We start from the raw sequence: 19,205 nt of genomic DNA, 5'->3' as shown, positions 1-19,205 counted from the left end.
TATCTCCATTCAACACCTTAGTCCAAGCTTCTTTCAACACTCACCTGTACTATTTTGACACTCTATCCTCTTGTATCTTCTCTTCCTGTATCCCTAGCCTGTTGTATTTTTGGAGTAAAGTTTTTAGAAACAAATCTGATCCTGTCACCTCATTGCTTGAACCCTGTCAATGGCTTTATAATGCTCTTAAGATAAAGATTAAAATCTATAACATAGCCCCTGAGGCCCTACATGGTCTCACCTGTGCTTCTCTCTCAGCTTCATGTCTCACCATCTCTATCTCACTCTTTGCATTCCCCTACACTGGCTTATCCATATCTTGGAATCTCAGAATCTCCGGCCCTCGCTGTAGCAGTTTCTGTCTTTCTGGAAAGCTCTTCTTCTCCCTTTAACGGTAGTTAAATTTTACTCTTCCTGCTGGTGGCAGCTCATGGCATTTCTGTAGGAGAGCTTTCCTTGATGAAGATTCTCTTGTTAAAACCTTTTGCATCGCAGATGTTTCTTCCCTTTAGAATGCTTATTTCCATTGGAAAGAAAACATTCATTGGGTAGTTATTTAGTTAACGTCTGTCTTTCCAAAAACTGTGTTTTTGCTCACTGTTTTATCTACAGAATTTAGAATAATTCTTGGCACTGAACACATTGTATGTCTTCAGTAAATATTTGCTGAATGTGCCCATGAGTGAAGATCATCCCATCCCATTCAGACACCTGGTGCCTCTGGCACTTACGGCGTAAACTAAATTAGGTGGCAGTACGACTGCAGACGCCTTTCCTTCAGCATCTTCAAAGGTGAATCCTACTCTGTATTGCAACAGTTTGGGTTTTTCAAAGTTCCAAAGATCAATACAACAAATATATAGTAAACCCATGACCACACACTTTAAAGCCAATGTAACTCTTGCAACAAAAGTCTTTTCCAAACAATAGTAAGAGAAAAAAGGAAAAAAATCTTTCAGCCTTACCACAGGATCAATTAATCAGTTTGTTCTAGTCTTCTGAGTTCATGACCTGGAAATTCAAATCTGTTTGAATTTGGGGGAAATTCCATCGTTAAGTTAAATGTGACTCAATGCATTCATCTTACTTCAAAAAGAGGCATTTGAGACAAGCTTGTCTTCCTATAAATTAGTGGCAACCTCCTTATTGAGTCCAAGGCTTTCTTCTTCTCCTTAGTACTCATTTACATATTTAAAGCCACTTAATTTTCTTTTTCCTTTTGTGTTCCTGGGAACTCCAGCGGTGACATGAGTAGAGTTTCTGTTTCGTGACCACAGGCTCCAATTCCCGTAGCTGTGGTATACCAGGCATCTCTCTGAGTTTCATTCAAAGGGCTGGCTACTCCACCTACACCCTTGGCCCAAGAAACCTACACTCCAAGGAATGTTCCACAGGGTCCCCAGATTTTTGTCCGTCAGGTTCCTGCACTAAAGTCCTGTTACACTTCCTGACCTAGATCCAGTACTGATTCATTCTCTAGCTCTAAAATTTGTTATGTCGGGAGTATATTTTCTTTTTATTTTCCATATCTGTTTAGCTTGGCTTCTAAGCATTCAGCTTTTTTCTTGAGTAAAATTCTCTTCCTCTAGGTAAGTCAGTGTGTCTGTCTTTCCCTCCTTTCCTCCCTTCCTCCCTCCTTTCTTTTTCTTTCTTTCTTTCTCTCTTTCTTCTTTCTTTTATTTTAAGGTATGCTTTTTGGTGAGAAAGACTGGCCCTGAGCTAACATCTGTTGCCAATCTTCCTTTTTTTTCCCTCCCCAAAGCCCCAGTGCATAGTTGTATATTCTAGTTGCAAGTCCTTCTATTTCTTTTATGTGGGATGCCACCACAGCCTGACTTGATGAGCAGTGTGTAGGTCCACACTCAGAATCTGAACTGGTGAACTCCAGGCCTCAGAAGCAGAGAGTGCGAACTTAATGGCTACGCCACCAGGCCGTCCCCTCTTTCTTCTTTTATATCCTCATCATTCCTTCTATGATAGAAAGACTAAAAATCCTGTTTTAAAAACTGATCATCTTCTTCCCCAATTCTCTGGTTCCTAGAAACAGTTTTCTGGTATACACATTTTAAATTTTCTTCTTAGCTCTGAGTTTGTAATATTATACAACCAAAAAAATTATACAGATTTTTTTTATACCTTATCCCAAAGTATAATACATATATTTTGTAATAAGGATTCCTATTTTTCTTATATGGTTCATTGATGAAGTCCATCTCCTCACTTGGTCAAACCCATGATCTAGATTAGCATTTATGTAATAAATAATCTTACATTAGCTTGAGAACGTATGGTGGAGTCAGAGCATTGAGTACCCCAGAAGCCTGTGAAGAACAGAATGAATCCAAGAGCTGCCAAATGCCACCAGGCATGTGAAATGCTTGATAGCAACCATTTAAAGGTCCCAAATCTCAAACACTGGTGCCCTGAAATTCTTGCAAAATTTAGACATCTGTTCTGGCATTCAAGGTCTGCTAATTTAATGCCATCTTACAACACCAGTTGTGGCCATAATACAAACCACTTCAGCCCATGGGAGCCAAAGCCAGCTGCTGTAGCCTTTGTCTAAAGCCAAGTAGGCCTATGGTGCTATACCTTTGGTATCAAGTGAAAGAGCTTTGTTCTCCCCATTGGATATTTGGGCCCCCAAATGCTAGTGCCTGCACCTATATCCAATGGACTCCATGTGGCAAGACAATGAGTTGAGATGGGAGATGCTAATAACCTTCTCCTTCACTCTGAGGTTTTGGTAAATGGAGGATACATGCAGGAGAAAAAGGGAAATGAGTGCAGATCATATTAACTTTTGTACAAATTTAGTTACTGCCAAAAAGACTGGAAAAATGTGTTTTATCCAAGACACCAATTGGACGCTCAGATTAGCAGCTCTTTGTTGGAAGTGTGGAAATAAACCAAGGCCAATCAGAGGAGAACAAGCAAAGGCTATTGATTCAGAGCTTGCTATAGCAAGGGAGTCAACACTATCACTTGCTTTTTGGCAGAGACTTGAAGGAAAGCAGAGGAGTGGGAAAGATTTATAGTGGAAAACAGGGAAAGCTTCAGGCATGTCCTGATTGGAGGCTACTGACATGGGCACATTGAGGTAGGCATTCCATGTGATTGGTTAGGGGTGCATATTTGGCTTTCTGCTAAACTGGAGGCAGGGACAAAACTGGAGGCAGGGACAAAAATTAGGGAAGCTGTCAGTTATTCATCAAGTCCTGGCCATTTGGGGTTAATTTTTATGGGGGTTATTGTTTGGTTTCCTGGATTGTTCCTAGGGCTAAGAGTTGACTTGCTACAAGTCTGACTACAGCAGGCTGCCTTCCTGGCTGGTTGTGATAGATAAAGGAGTTGGTTTCCTGGGAATGTGGCTGTAGGTTGGGTCAGAGTTCTACTTTTATACATGGTCTGAGCGTTGTCCATTCATATATTCAGCCTCTCAGAAGTACAGGAAGGCAGAAAGAGGGGAGGAAATGCCCCTTCTCTATTTCTATCTGACACTCCCAGAGAAAATGCCGTTTTTAAGGGTAGAAGCTTAAATGTGAAGAAAGGGGCATAGGCAGATCCCCCTTGCCCACCAATCTTGAAAAATCTTGAAAATTCCCTTTGAGGATTTGTCCCCAAAGTAATCATGAAAAATAGTGCACAAAAACCAAAACCACAAACTGAGTTAAAATTAAAATGTGTGTCTAGCACAGAGAGGATTTCTGTGTGAAATAATTTTCCCTATGAAAACACTAACGACATGTTATTTTGTAGTACCTGGTGATTGGATGGGTAAGGCGCAGTATGTATATGAGCGTGCCTGACAAGGAAAAGGAGGGAGAAACTAAAAGCGGAGAGAGCCCAAGAGGTGTGACTTGATGCATCAGAGCCGAGTATGATTCCGAGAGTCTTGGAATGCCACTGTTAATTTCACCTTTGAAACAGACTGTATTAGTTGAGATGCAAACACAGCAGCCGTTCCTGTGATGCACAAGTGAAATCTTAGGCTTGCTACTTGATTTGTGTTTCTGATCATTCTGTTGATGGGCTGGCTTTAGCAGAGTGTGCCCTGGTTAATATTCATCATGATTGATTTTACAGTCTGACCTTGGTCTCAGCAGACTGATGGCAGTGAAATTGAAAGGTATTTAGGAGACCAGCCAAAATATCTATACTGCACCTATGAAAAATGGAACCCCAAATGCCCTGATATCCACTCTAATTTGCCTGGTTTACCTGGTGTTAATTGCTTCCTGGCCTTATCCCTCAGAATAGACTTTTAAATTCATGTCCTCTTCACTTAGAAGTCCAGTGTTTTAACCCTTTCCACAGTACGGAAGTAGATGCACTTTCATTTTCTTTTTGGGCTTTACTAAAGACAGTTCAATTAACCTTCGGGCAGCAGGTTTGACAATTCTGACTTTGCATCTATCCATGTTCTTGAATTTTCCCCTCGACTAGGCTCTTGGTGGTAAGACCAGGAATTATTATGAACGATTCATTTATTTCTAAATCAAATCAAGCAATGAGAGTTCGTGCAAGAATTTTTTTTTTTGAGAGCTGATTTTAAAGGAACTGATTTGTAACAGAAAGATTTCTTTTTCCTCTTGTTAATGTACGCATCATTCTTTTTTGCTATAGATCACTTTGCATATATTTTCCATTTATCTTGTTTCTCTATAGAAAATTCCTCTGTAGATTGAAAAGAAAAAACAGTAAGCCAGCAAATTAGTCTAAGGGCTCTTGGACCACCCTTTTATGTAGACGGTCTGTTCCCCCAGAGCGTTTTGAAACTGCACCACTGCCCTTCCTTGTATTTAATGAGACCTATGGGCAAACACATGATTCCGTGGAAACTGAGAGGCAGAGTTTAAATATGCTCCGATGACAGCTGGCTTACTTGTGCGAGCTGTTGCAAAAGAACTTTACTAATGGCTCAAGCAGATGGACAGAAGGAAGAAAACTAAATGTTAGAATGTGTGAGAGGCCAAAGGTCAAGGTGAATGAGCCTGGTGATTTCCTGAGGTCTGTGGGTGTTTTCTCTTGCAGCTTAAATTGAGGGTTGTTTTCAATTTGATGCATTTTTCTAAACTTTAAGTAGGTTCATTAAACCAAAAAAAAAAAAAAAGTCTCAGCTCTTCATTTAGTTCCGAATTAAATTTTGAGTTTTAAGTTCCAAGATAATAGAGCATTTACTTATAAAGTATAGCCATTTATAATACATTTTTAAGGATAAGTTCAAAATGGTTTATTTAACAGTTACTTTTCACAAAACATGATCTCTTGAGTTTTTAATATTAACAATGTACATATACTTTATCCTTTACCCCCTTTTTTAACTTAAAAATAATTTTTGTGCTGGGGTGGGGGAATTACAAAACAGTTTAAATATATTACATAAAGAATAACTACCATTTGGTTCTTTCTAGAAAATCCTACTTTCCAGATATTGGCTGAGATTTAGGTTAAAAATCCAATGTCATTTTTCTATTTCTTATGATTTTGTAACTATTATATCTTTCACCTTTAATCAAGTTTTATTGAAGCCAAGACATTAACTCACCTTTAGCTTGACAATCAAGCCCTTTAAAAGAGGTCATAAATTTAAAAGGAAGATTGTTTTTGTTCCAGAAAAGAGATTATTTTGAAAGCTAAAATATATATACCACTTATGGAAAGAAACAAAGTAAAGCTTTGTTGCACAAGGTCCATTCTATATTTCTCTGGTTCAAGGAATGGAGCTGGTCTCTGCCAGGAGTGGAGAAAGGTCTGCAGGCGCCAGTCCAGCTGCCCAGGTACCATACCTTTCCTTTAGGAGGGATGTCACTGGCACTGGTAGTTGCCTTGGGGCCAATTATTTATTTATTTAAAAATAAAATTTTAATTATATGAAACCAAAAATTTAAGGGTGTGTAAAATATTAACGCAGCAATTAGGCATATTGTTTATCACCTTGATTTCCAACCCTTTCAGACTGAAATTCATTTGGGACTCATAAAAAATTGCCAGGACTGGCCATTAAAAAAATTACCTCAAATCACAATTAGCAGCTCTTTATTTGCAGTTTTAATACGTACATGGAGGTGCTGTTTTTGTTGCCATTTCAGGAATAATTCACTGTGATCAGCTACATTTTAAAAATGAGTGCACAATCAGAAGTTGAGGTAATTTAAAAGCAAACACATTCAAAATTCAAAGTAACGTCTTTCCCTTAGTTGGGTGATTTTTCTTATACGTTTCTAGTGATCCACTGGGTGAAGCATTTGAACGTTACAATTCATTGTTAAATGGGTTCTTTAGATGATGGGAAAGGCCTCAAAAGAAATGTAGAAAAACAAAATATAACACCAACAAAAGGAAGGAATACAAATAAAGTAGTTATTTCTTTGTAACTGCGTCATGTTTTCAGGGAAAGACTTTGACTAGAAAATGTTTAAAAGATTGTATTTAATAAGTGATATACATAAAGAGAAAAAAATGTCGGTTCTACTGATTTAATTAATTTCCCTAAAAGGCTTTAACCTAACCAACCACTTTTATGAACAAAAAGGTACAACCTTTGCTGACAGGAGACTTGAATTAAGAGCTAAGGAATGAGAGGAAGAAGAAATGTCAGTGAACTTGATTTGATGATCTAAACTTGATTTATTTTTGAATGTAGTTAAAAAATATTTTTAATATGTAATATAAAGATGTATTTTAAACTACTGTCTAGTCATTGTGGGTGGATTTTTACAATTTTTAGTTGTTTCCTTCTAATGCTTTTTAAAAACATGTGCCCAGAAAATTTTCCTTTGCGACTGGTATGTGAGCGTGAGGAGGACAGCCTGGTGTAGGGAGAGAGCAGTGCACCTCGCTCCTGAAGGATGTGGCTCCCCTCACAGCTCTGTCACTCACTGGTTTTCTGAGCTTGGGCGAATTCCTTAACTCCTCTGAGTCTTTGCTTCCTTATTTATAACGTGAGGATGACACCTAGCTTGCAGGGCTGCGGTGAGTTTTAAGTGCCATAACTCATGCAAACAGCGAGAACTGTTCAGCAAATATGAGTTTCCTCCCTCTCGAAATCACTTGAAGAAACGTTTTCTCAGGACCTGTGTTAAATGCTTTACGCATATTTGTCCTCTTTACCTTAAAACAAACATACGAAAACAATTCATGAGGTAGTTTCCCCAATCATCGTAGCTCCACATGGGGGAAAGTGAAGCCTAGAAACAGCTAGTAAGTGGCTCTAATCTGGATCTGCTTGATTCTAAAGCCCGCGCTCTTAACCACTGAATATGCCATGGAAAGAGACTGCTCTATGAACACGGAGAGGAAACAGATTAGCAGTGATGTAGGGGATCAAGAAGTAAGAGACCAGAAGGACTTAACATTTTTGTAACTCTAATACGTGTATATTGGATCTTGTTGGGTGACAACAATGACAAAAGCATATTGTAAATGTTTGGCCATAATACATGGATACCAAACAGAAAAAGTTATTTAAAAATTTAAAAAAGTGGGGAGGGGCTGGCCTGCTGGTGCAGTGGTTAAGTTCACATGTTCTGCTTCTGCAGCCTGGGGTTTGCCTGTTCGGATCCCAGGTGCAGACCTACACACCACCGGTCAAGCCATGCTGTGGCAGGCATCTCACATACAAAGAAGAGGAAGATGGGCACAGATGTTAGCTCAGGGCCAGTCTTCCTCAGCAAAAAGAGGACTATTGGCGGCAGATGTTATTTCAGGGCTAATCTTCCTAAAAATAATACTAACAAATAAATAAATAATTTATAAAAGTGGGAGTGGGTAGGGCCCAAAAGGACTGAATGTCTGTCAGTTATTGTGAGGTGATTGTGAGATTATAATGAGGTTACTGTGATCTTGGCATGCTGGCATTATTAAGCATATTTCTCCATTCCATACTGTACTAGTCAAACTAGGCTAGGTATGGTGCAATAACAAATAGCACCTAAAAGTCCATGGCTTAATACAACAAAATTTTTATTTTTATTTTATGCAAAGCCTACTGCAAGTCTGATTGCCTTGTCAGGCAATGTCTTCCATGTGATCACACAGGAATCCAGTCATTTCAGTCTCAGAGCCCCATCATCTCCACCTGCTCTGTGATTGCCGCGACATGGGGAGAGGATGCCGGAGGATTTTCCTGGACAATTAAATTCTTCCACTCCCAATTCATGGACCAGAATGAGGCACATGCCCTGCCTAACTGCAAGGGAAGGAGGACTGTGCAGTGTGAGTACCACAAATCTCTACCACACATCTTTAAGACTGCTGGTAAGCTGCTGTTTCATTTCAGACTGTGACTTTTTTCTTTTTCTTTTTTTTGTTGAGGAAGATTAGCCCTGAGCTAACATCTATTGCCAACCCTCTTCTTTTTTTTGGCTTGAAGAAGATTCCCCCTGAGCACATCTGTGCCAGCCTTCCTCCACTTTATATGTGGGTTGCTGCCACAGCATGGCTAAACAGTGGTGCAGGTCTGTGCCTGGGATCTGAACCCACGGACCTGGGCTGCAGAAGTGGAGCACATGGACTTAACCACTACACCATGGGGCTAGCCCCCAGAATGTCACTTTTATGATTATTTTACTGAAATAGTTTCTATAAACTAAAACTCCACCAGCTGATAAAAGAGTGTTGCTTTAATTTCCATCATTTCTGATTAAAATGCCTAAAATAGTTTTAATGGGAGATGCTATCTGGAAGTGGTTTTGAAAACGGAATATTCATTGATCTTCAATCAGGAGGGATTGTGTAGTGCTTCCTCTGCTCTGTTTCAAGCAGTAGAACGTGATCTTCCTGCAACAAATCTGTAAAACAAACCAAAACGAAACAAAACCCCAAAAGAATGGCTGTATATTCTGCCATTGTGGTTTGGTGGAACTTGGTTTATTTTAGAGATTGCTCATTTACCCTTGGGCCACCGAGCAGCAGAATGGGTGCTGGGAGAAGGCAAAGGCTGTGACAGCTCCAGGCACGTGTTCTCTGGTTCCTTCATAATGTGAACCTCCGAGTTCTGGCTTCCACCCTCCCCCTATTTGAACAATAATGGCAGGTTCCCCATGGCTCCTGTGGCAGCAGACGCAAATAATTCCACTTGAAGCAAACAACATTTCAATAATCTGGCAGGCAAAACCATCTCGTGAGCACTGTAAAAGATAAAACATTTTGGTAAAGAAACAGAAAGAGGTATGTTGGACTGGATTTTTAAAACAATTGCTGATCCTGGTGGTCCTTGGGAGATTATTCTATTAATTCTCAAGAAAGCAGAACTTACTTCTCTGTTATAAATATGATGAAATTACAGGCACAGAAGAAGGTAATGAAAACTTTCTAGTGGTTTAAACCAATTGTTTTACTTGGCTTCATATTTTTTGTTTCCATCAGGTGAGGTGTTGCATTTGTTAAAGGTAGTCAGTAGACCACAAAAAAGGTTATTTCCAAAACTCTCAGCCAAGCACGTTTATTGACCACTCAATAGCTATGATCCCAAAATGTAAAAATAAATAAAGGAATAAATTTAAGTGAATCAACCAAGCCACATGTGTTTTATTTTTGTCCTTTGGTTTGTTGGCATCTAAGTCTGTTCACCATGAGGAGGTTTGTACTCGTGGTTTCATTTCTACTAGAAGTTCCATGCCAAAACAGTCCCACCATCATAAAGATTCCATAACTTCTTGATTCAGTCGTCTGCGGTGGGGATCGGAAATCAATACTTTCAAAAGGTCCTCCAAGGGACTCACATCCACGCTCGTCTTGGAAACCATGAATTGAGAGCGCTCCACAGCAGGTGGCACTTGTGGTGTGAGAGAGACAAAAGCACTTTACGGCAACACTTTATGACAACCGCTTCACCAAAGGACTGCTCTCAGACAGCCCTGCGATTCTATCGGGCAGGTTCCGCCCTACCTGGGGCTTCCCATGCTCGCCCTGCAAGACGCGAGGGTCCGCGCTCTCCCTGCGTGGACGCCGGTTTGCATCCTTGGTACTTCCGGGTGTAGCAGCTGGATCTTGGGCGCATGCTCAGTTCACAGCTCCGCTGCCTTGTCTGATAAACGAGCTGATTTTCTGTGCTCAGGGGCGCTAGAGAGAATGTAAGAAGGCTCCCCTTTCAATGCCTGGAACACTTAGGTGCTCTGTGTCCATCTTAGAGGAGAAGGCAAAAGGCCGTCCATAGCCTGTGTCCCGTTTCCGTAACCCATGACCTCGTCTTTTCTTCTCCCCTTTGCTTGCTTCCCAGCGGCCTCCGCGGTACCCACCCCCCCCCGCCCCCCGCCCCTCGCCCCTCGCCCCTCGCCCCTCGCCCCTCGCCCCTCGCCCCTGCCCGGAAGTGCTTCCGCCGCGACTTGAGGGTTTCCTCCCCCACTTTCACTTGAAATTGATATTGCCCTTTTCGTTCTCTAGTTCCCACTCCTGCGCTTACCACCGTCTACTATCCTACATATTTTGTTTGTTTAGCTTGTTTATTCTTTCTCTCTCACCACAAAATATAAGCTCAGGAGGGCAGAAGTTTTCGTGTGTTTGTTTTGTGATTGCTTCCTAACATCTAACCGCACTGACAGGGCCCGGCAGACCGTAGGCGTTCAGTAAATGTTGAATGAGTTCCTGTGAGCAATGGGAGGCCCACCCTTGGGCTGTTCCTGGGGCTGGGAGCGTCATGAGGCCAGAGAAATCCTGGGCCAGACCTGAGTCTAGTTCTGCTTTCAGCTCGTCCTGGGTTTTGAACCTGAATATTCTTCTTGGTGGACGAAGTCACCACATGGCCCCTGCGAGCACCGGAGCCTCCTAAGGGGTGTTTAAAAGAGGGAGACTCAGGCGGTTCGGGAGACGACTTCCTTCCGTGTCTCTCCACCTGGAGTCACCCCTCAAGGCTAAGGTGGTGCGAGGTCTACACGTGGAAAGAACTGGACAACGTTGGATAGTGCGAATTCAGGGATATCCTGGGCGTCAGTTGATGATGTTCGATGAGCAGTGACATCTGATTAATAATCTTGATGCACACTTCTCACTGGTAAAATTTTGAGTGTTTTCCCCTAGACTCACCCTAGTGAACTTTTCCAGTCTCCTTGGACTCTCTCTGTGCTGCAGACACATGCACACACACACACACACACACACACACACACACATACACGTCTTCCTCTCCTCCTGTACAAAAAGGGATAATCAAAGAGAGAACTCCTATCTTCTCATCCCCTAACTAAAAAGAAAAAATGTTTTCCAAATGTAGTTAAAAGGAAGCTGGGAATTATTGTTTATGATAGAAACGTCAATTTTGTGAAAAAATTGTCGGTTTTACCAGATGCTCCTGGTCTTGGCTGCCTAATCCATTTGCTCTCTCAACAGCTGCAAGCCCTTTGTCAGACCGCACACACCTCCTCCCACGTGCTGTCTCTGTCAGTTGGAACCCAATTGGCGCCTGCTGCAGGCACTAAACTTTCGGCAAATAAAATAGCGGGGGTGAATTGTGAACACAACCAGTAAAAATAACTTTCGTCTATGCCTTAAATTATAGTATCACAATTACACTCCTAAGCACTCAGAAAGCTGAGTCTACGGTTTGGAGGGGAATTTGTTTTCAGTTAGGGAGTCCAAGGATATTTCAGAAGAAGGCAGGAAACTCATATTTATGGAAGGTGTATTGCTACAGATTATGCCATGCAAAATTAGATTAACTGCATTTTATTTAATCCTTCCACCTGTGAACATTGGCGTCCCTGTTTTACAGATGAAGAAACTGAAACCCAGAGGATTCAACCAAGTTATCCAAAGTCACGTATCTGATGAGTGGAAGATTCTAGGTCTGTAACTAGGCTTGCTTGATTATAAAGTCTGCTCTCTGACTGGCATATCATACTGTTCTACTCCGTGCCTGGCATATGACTTAAGGCCCATAACAAGGATGCTCACCCTCGCCCGGCTTCCTCATTCTCTCGAGTATTTTCAAACACTCTGAATTTACAGTATCCAAATGAATGCTGTCGTTGAAAGCAGCCGTTACGGAAGTTTGTGTACATGTAAGAGAGTCTGACGCGCAAACACGATGCCTTGAGAATTTTCAAATCCCCACATTCACAGGGGATTGCTGTTCGACTTTTCCCCACAACTGTTGCAAAGCTGAAGTGAAATGGGCCTGCAGGAGGTCAGTGAGGCTCAGTCAGTGGTTATGTGACAGGTGCCTGCAAGCTAGCCAAAAAATTAAAATCCAAGCTTTGGAATAATTGCACATTATCGCATCATGAATGTTTAGAGTTGACAATGCGTAAATGTTAACTCCAACAGCCTGTTGCGCTGGATCAGCCCTTGCTCAGGTCTCCTCTTGAGGATGACGTGCAGTTGATATAGCATGGCAGTTCAAAGCCAGGCCTTTGGAGACTGGCTCCCTTGGCCTGAAGCCTTGGCTCTGTCTTTTTCTAGCTGTGTGATCCTGGGCTTTATTTTCCCTTTCTGTGCCTCAGTTTCCTTTACTTTGCAGTGGCGATGATGTGACCTGCATCATGGGGTTAGTGTGGGCATTGTGTGAAATCATGGGTGTCACATGCTTAGAACAGTGTCTGGCGCATGGTAAGAACTCAAGTGTTAGCTATTTTTATTACATATCACACTGCAAACGTTCTTAACAAGGTTCATTTATCTATAGTCCCATTGAATTCTGTTCCCCAGTTTAATTATTCATTTTCTTCACCAGAACTTGGGGTTGCACTGCTTCATCCATTTTCAAATTTCAAGTTTACCTTTGAAAGAAGAGATATTTCCATTGGTAAGGAAAGACTGTGGCTGTTTCTGGCAGAAACAATGGAATGAATACGGAACCTCCATTATGATTGTTTTTAAAGGGATAACACCCAACTTGCATGTGTAGGTTCTGCAATGTTGGTGTCAAACACAGTTCTATTCCTTTAGAGTCATACCTCATAAAGGGTGATATCTTTGACTTATTTCATGAGATCTCCTACTCCATTTGTAATTTCATGAGCATATTGGGATCTGTCCAAGATGTCCCGTGCTGCTCTGAATTAAACACAAGCTCCAAAAGTGTTAGAAATAACTCCAGCTGTAATTGCTATCAGAGGCACCAGGAGTTGAAGCTAGCCCTTACACTTGAGACCAACTGAAAAGATCAGTGATCTTTGACCAATCATCCTTCTCAAGTGGCTTACACGCAACAGGATTTACAGTTCTGAGAAACCGCTTTAAACTTCCTCTGCCATCAGTTTACTTTAGCACACAAGTGAAAGAATCAGGCAGAGACAAGGTGGTTGTGTTTTTTCATACAGAGATGTGTCTCAGTTTCATGTTTCCTTAGCAATTATATTAATACCTAAAGTTTCATAAAGCTTTATGCAAAAGTTTGTAATTCTATAGCATCCTTAATAGTGGTCTTTTACTTATATAGACGACTAGTTGGGTTAAAATGTCAGATATTTCTGCAACTAAAAAATATTCACTGCCACAACTGATTTTTCTTTTTCTGAAAAGCTCTCTTGTTTGCAAAAGAGGAGTTAGTGGAATGCAAATGGGACAAATTGTTGCTATATTTTGGTTCTTTGGTTATACAACGCAAAACTGTAGAAGACGAAATTTGTTTTTTACGTTTTCTGGTTTCCTGTTTTAATGCACTTCTCTACCTCTTAGCACCTCGTCCTCTGGCCTTTTTATTGTTGCCTTCCTTTCTCTCTCTCCTGGTCCTCGACAATATCTGTCTGTCTCTTTCAGTTCCCATTGGGCAGGACATTTAGTCATCCTGGTGTTCCCCAGAGTGCCTAGAACAGTCCCCTCAAAACTCATGAGTGTGCAATAATCATTTCTCCAATTAAATTTAAACTATTTCTCAATACACTGCTAATGACCAATGTTAGCTCAGTGGGTTAGCTCTGTAGGGTGGGGGCGGGGGGTAGTTCATAGGCTCCACACACTCTTACTCTAGGAGCATTTTCATTTGAACTGAGAATTATTAAATGCCTAACAAGGAGGCATGGATTCTGTTAGTAGAACCTCAGGCCTAGTGGTGGGCCAGTGAGAAGAAAGCATCTAGGTCTAGATGGAGGCGTCTTTTCCTGAATTCTCTCAGTTATTCCACGAGTCTGTGGTGTATATGTGTGCATGTGCATGCACATGAGAGAAAGAGACAGAGACAGAGGGACAGAATGAGAGAGAGAGAGAGAGATGTGCAAATGGAGCTTTTACTGGCAAAAAAAGCATTTCCATTTCTGCAATCTTAAAAAAGCTTATGTACTTCTAGGAACGCTATTTTATTTGCTGGAACAAAATCGGCAAGTTCAAAAATCAGCTTCCTACATAGTTTGAATAATAAAAAAATGCTGAAATAAACTGATTTTGTATGGAAGCTGTGGAAGTTGAAACTATGAAGAATGCTGTTATAGTCCTTTTTTATACTTGTTTTAAGGCAGAATTATAACCATGAAAGAATATTAATTTCAATGAATTTTCCTTAATATTATTTCACATGAGAAATATGCGCCTTTCACATAGGCAATGCAAATGTTTTCTAACATAGTGATAAAATCTGGTTGTTAAATTTCAGTGTACATCTTTTAACATGAATAATAGGAAAGATCAGCCCCAGAAGGAATCAGACCTTATTTCAAAATGGTATTTTAGGCTTTATTTATACAGAAGGTTTTCCAAAGTAACCCTATTTAAGAGAATGATTTCATTCTGCTTCACTTTAAATAACAAAACTACAAGAAAGTGTGCACATCATGGTATATAATGTGCTTCCATTAGAGCCCTATTTTCTTGTCAATATTTTTACTTAAAGCCTAATCTTTTGATGCGACAAAGACTTCAAATTAAATCAGAGACAGTGGCTTTCATTTTCTTACTTTAACATGACACACATATTTCTAGCTCTGCAGTGATTGCCAAGAAATTGTTGAACTCCTCTCAATTGGCTATTTAACGTGCCATGGTAGATTTGCCTCTTCCATTGCATCCACGGAAGGTTCACCTTGCAGTGCATTTGAAGTAGGTGCTTTGTGTTTAAAAATGAAAACTGTTAAACTTTTGGTGATTCATGTTTTTTGACTGTAGGTTAGTTGTTTTCCTTTAATAGTAAGGAATTAAACATATTAAAAATCCACTGTTAGAGCATGCAATTATGCCCTCCCATCTCTCCTTTTTCTAGAAATGAAAGGAATGTTGAAAAGTGTTTCTATTTTATAATCTAAGAGGTGGCCAAGCATTTACAACTCTATATACTCCTCCAGTTGAATTCTTCTAAACCTCAGACCTGGCCAGCAGGTTTCTCCCAGACGATTTTCATTTTCATAACATTCACATCCAATAAACTGCACAAAACATAGTGTGAGAGAAAAAAGAGGGACAGGAAATGGCTCTGTTGCATGGTTATTACATCCTATTGCCTGTGGGTTGCTTGTTATGAGTTTTAACTATGTAAATATGACGTATATGACATCAGAATTTAATCTTAAAGCTTCTATGTGGGAGATAGAGTGTGACTTTATTGTTAGGGCTAAAATCAACTGGGTGTTGACAGGTCTCAAAAGTCACTGAGTAAAAGCTTAAAAAGAAAAAGCTCAGACTGATAAGCTGTTCTTTGATTGACAACTTTGGGCTTGACTGCCACTATTGAAAACAGTTGGGTAAAAGTTTTATGGGGGGGGGGGGGAAACGCGTTATTTCATAAGAAGCTATACTGGGAAATATAGGAAGATTTATAAACTGATATCACACAAAACCCAAAGAAAAACAGGTGTGAGGTTTAGAAAAATCTGGAAACTGAGAGAAAGGACAGTGTCTATGAATGATTTAATTAATGTTGTGAAAGGACATCGTGCAAAAGAATGCCGACTCAAGGAGAAAAATAAAACTGCTATCCACTAGCTTTTGCTTTCAACAATTCATTTGTCAACAGCTTGTGGCGAAACAATCTAGTTGGGTGGGGGCGGGGGTATGGGAGCAGATAAAATGCACAACCAAGAGAATATAATGGAAAATAAATGCAGCAGGAAAAATAATATGGTCCTTTCTTCATCTTTCTAGTAGAGTAGAACCAATTCTGGCACTGTAAAATCCATTATGGAAACAATAAAATAAATGCATTCTAAAGTAGCCATCATTGGTCAATGGAAATGTTATGATTGTTATACATGCCACATCTTATCAAGTATTATCCATAAGGAAGTATTCAATTCCTGTTGTGCCAATTATCCTACTATCTGCATCATAAACTTTTATGGCTCGTTATGGAATGTCACTTGGCTAACGATTTTTCCCTTCAAATATTGCATCATCACATTCAGATGGAAAACATATTCTAATGTGGCAAAGTGTTAAAGAAATTTAATACTCTAGGGCTAAATGAAACTGCTATGGTTCATCTCCTGGATAAGAACAACAATTTATGAATGCAATATTCATTTCCTGAGGTGAGCACAAGCAAAAACTTCATCCGAAACTTAAAACCTAGATGTTTGGCCTCTAGTAGTTTCCTCATTTAACTCCTTGATGTCATATATTAAGGCCACTGGTAAGATCACATCTGGGGAGTGCTCACTTTTTCTTCCCTAATTACTTTTACAGGGAACTCCTGGCATAATTGCATCAGCCAAGACCAGACCGACCACAGAATCTGCGAGATCATCTTTCACTTTTAAGATATTGTTAAAAATGTCAAAATAATCTATTTGTTTTCTCTTGGTCATGAAAACTGATTAACAGTTTGGCATTTTAATTCACAGACGCATTCATTCATTCATTCTAAGGTTCTAGAACAATGCATATGTGACACAGAGAAAGCATGAAATTATACACTTAGCATGTATATGTCTCTAAGACGAAGGAATCCAGAGACGATTCCACAGTTGTCTTTGCAGAAAAAGAACAATTGCCAAGAACCATAATTTTTTTCCTTCCAAAAGCGAAAGGTCTGCATTATATTTTTTAGTATATTAAACATAATAAATTTAACTTACAGGGAAACTCATCTGAGTCTTATCTATGAGCATCAGGGAATAGTAGAGAACACAACTAGAGGGAAAAGTTTTGAGATTTAAATCCAATCCTCTTTCATTAAAAAAAATTCCACTCCTATTTAAATACAGAAATTCTAGGCCACAGGGTGAAATGTTCAGATAAACGTAGAAACCTTAATTGTTTGTTCATCTGAGACTTCTAGAGAATCCAGAGCAAGTTTTGCTCATAGGAAGAATTTGCAGAACTGTCAGTCACCATGGGTATCTCTGAGAGGAAATGAGACAGCGACAGAGAGAAATAGATTGCAAGTTTTCATACAAAAAGCCTCCTTCCCTTCCCTAATCTAATCTCTTCTGACCATTAAGCCAAACCAAGGGCAGAGGAGAAAGATGTTTTGACACTGTTAATATCCCGCATTTAGAGAGTTGGGCTTTGGTGGGAAAGGTGCTCAGAGGGAGATATTCACCAAGAATTAAATGAGCCCATTTGAGGGAATGAATAATAAGAAGAAGCCATTTTTAAATGAAGACTGAAAGAATTGAGGTGTGACGCAGGCTCTATGAAATAAAATTAGAACCTGAATGTGTTATATGCTTTTGCGCAGTGAGGCCCGTTGGATGCAGCGTGGAAGGAGAAAGATGAAAGCAAAAGAGGAAGAGGAAGGAAACCACAGCCTGCAATGGACTGAATGTTTGTGTCCCTGCAAAATTCATATGGTGAAACCATAATCCCGATGTGATGCTATTTGGAGGCTGGGCCTTTGGTAGGTGGTTAGCTCATGAGAGTGGGGCCCTCATGAATGGCATTAGTGCCTTTATAAGAAGAGGCCAAAGAGCTAGCACACGCTCTTTCTGCAGTGTGAAGATTCAGAAGAAGGCAGCCATCTGGCACCCTGATCTTGGACTTCCAGCTTTCAGAACTGTGAGAAATAAATTTCTATTGCTTAAAAGCCAAATCAGTCTATAGTATTTTGTAGTAGCATCCCAAACTGAGACACAGCCCTTTCTGGAAGAAGCCATGTCTGTGATTCTTGGGAGGAAGTGCATCCCTCAGTTATTCTCCCATCTTCTGACTTTCTAATGCTATACTTGAAATTCCTCATAAGATTTTTTCAACTCAGCTTAGAAAAAGCTCAAATTTACTCACTTATCAGATCAACAAAGAAGAAAAGAACACCTTTCTCTCTAAGACAGTCATGGCATAATGTTTCAGCTTAGCTGGAATTTATTTTCAGGAGAGTGAAACCATTGTGATCTTTACTCTGAGCGCTGATGGTCTCCTCATTTCTGCATACTACCAGTAAGCTTGATCTCTGGACTAAGAATGTATGTTCCAGGGAGATGCTCAGCAATTATAACTGCCTTTTCACGTGCAAGACCGTAACTCAGAGGAGAGATGTGGAGCAGGCAGGGAGCAGGTGTGGAAAATGAATCGAGTCCTTGGTAATTTCTCATGTACTGCCCCAAGTACTTTACATACTCGCATTGTCTACTCCATGCACATCAGAACCCCACACTGTACGTATCTAACCTTCCTTTGACAGGTGAGGAAACAGTGCAGATCTCACAGAGCTTATAAAGACTCCAAGTTTGTGCTTCTCCACTGTTCCATTCTGTCATGAGTCCCATGGGATTTTTCTTCTCAAATATTCAAAAGAATCTTTCTTTGAAATGTTGATTTTCGACTCAGGGAGGTTTTAAAGTCAAAAGAAAGCCCTTTTTCTAGCAGGTGATCAAGTGGATGCCTCTTTTATTGGAATGCTACACAAAGAGTGGCCGGCATATCAGAGAGCAGGAGAGCAAATGAAAAGATTCAGATGAACAAAAACTTCTGGGAGAAGTGAGGCAGATGGTGATACACATCCCACAAGCAGTTAGAACAGTGGGTTCTCAGTGGATTGGGGCAGAAATTCTGAGTTTGTTAGGGCTTGCAGATCCAATCATGTGCCAAAAACATGACTTTAAATGTGGCTGCAGTGGTAGCATCCACCTGGGTGAAATTCCAGGTGATTTTCCTAGTTGTGTTCCAGGGCCATATGGCTATGCTCCCTCCCACACCTTTGAGTGAAGGATGCTTCTTGTCTCCCGGAAACCCTTGGTTTCTTTGGCTGAAGGTGTGACTTCTGGAAAGGAGACCACCAGGTGATAAAGTAAGAAGACGAAGATACAGACAACCAATAGCAGCCACATGAGTCCTGGTGATGGACAAGGTAACAGATGTCAAAGCCAGGTGACCTTTACACCCATGGGTGCTAACTAGAAAAC

The sequence above is a fragment of the Equus quagga genome, chromosome 11 (assembly GCF_021613505.1).
Source record: "Equus quagga isolate Etosha38 chromosome 11, UCLA_HA_Equagga_1.0, whole genome shotgun sequence".
In the NCBI taxonomy this organism is placed as follows: Eukaryota; Metazoa; Chordata; class Mammalia; order Perissodactyla; family Equidae; genus Equus; species Equus quagga.
This window is presented reverse-complemented; position numbering follows the sequence as displayed.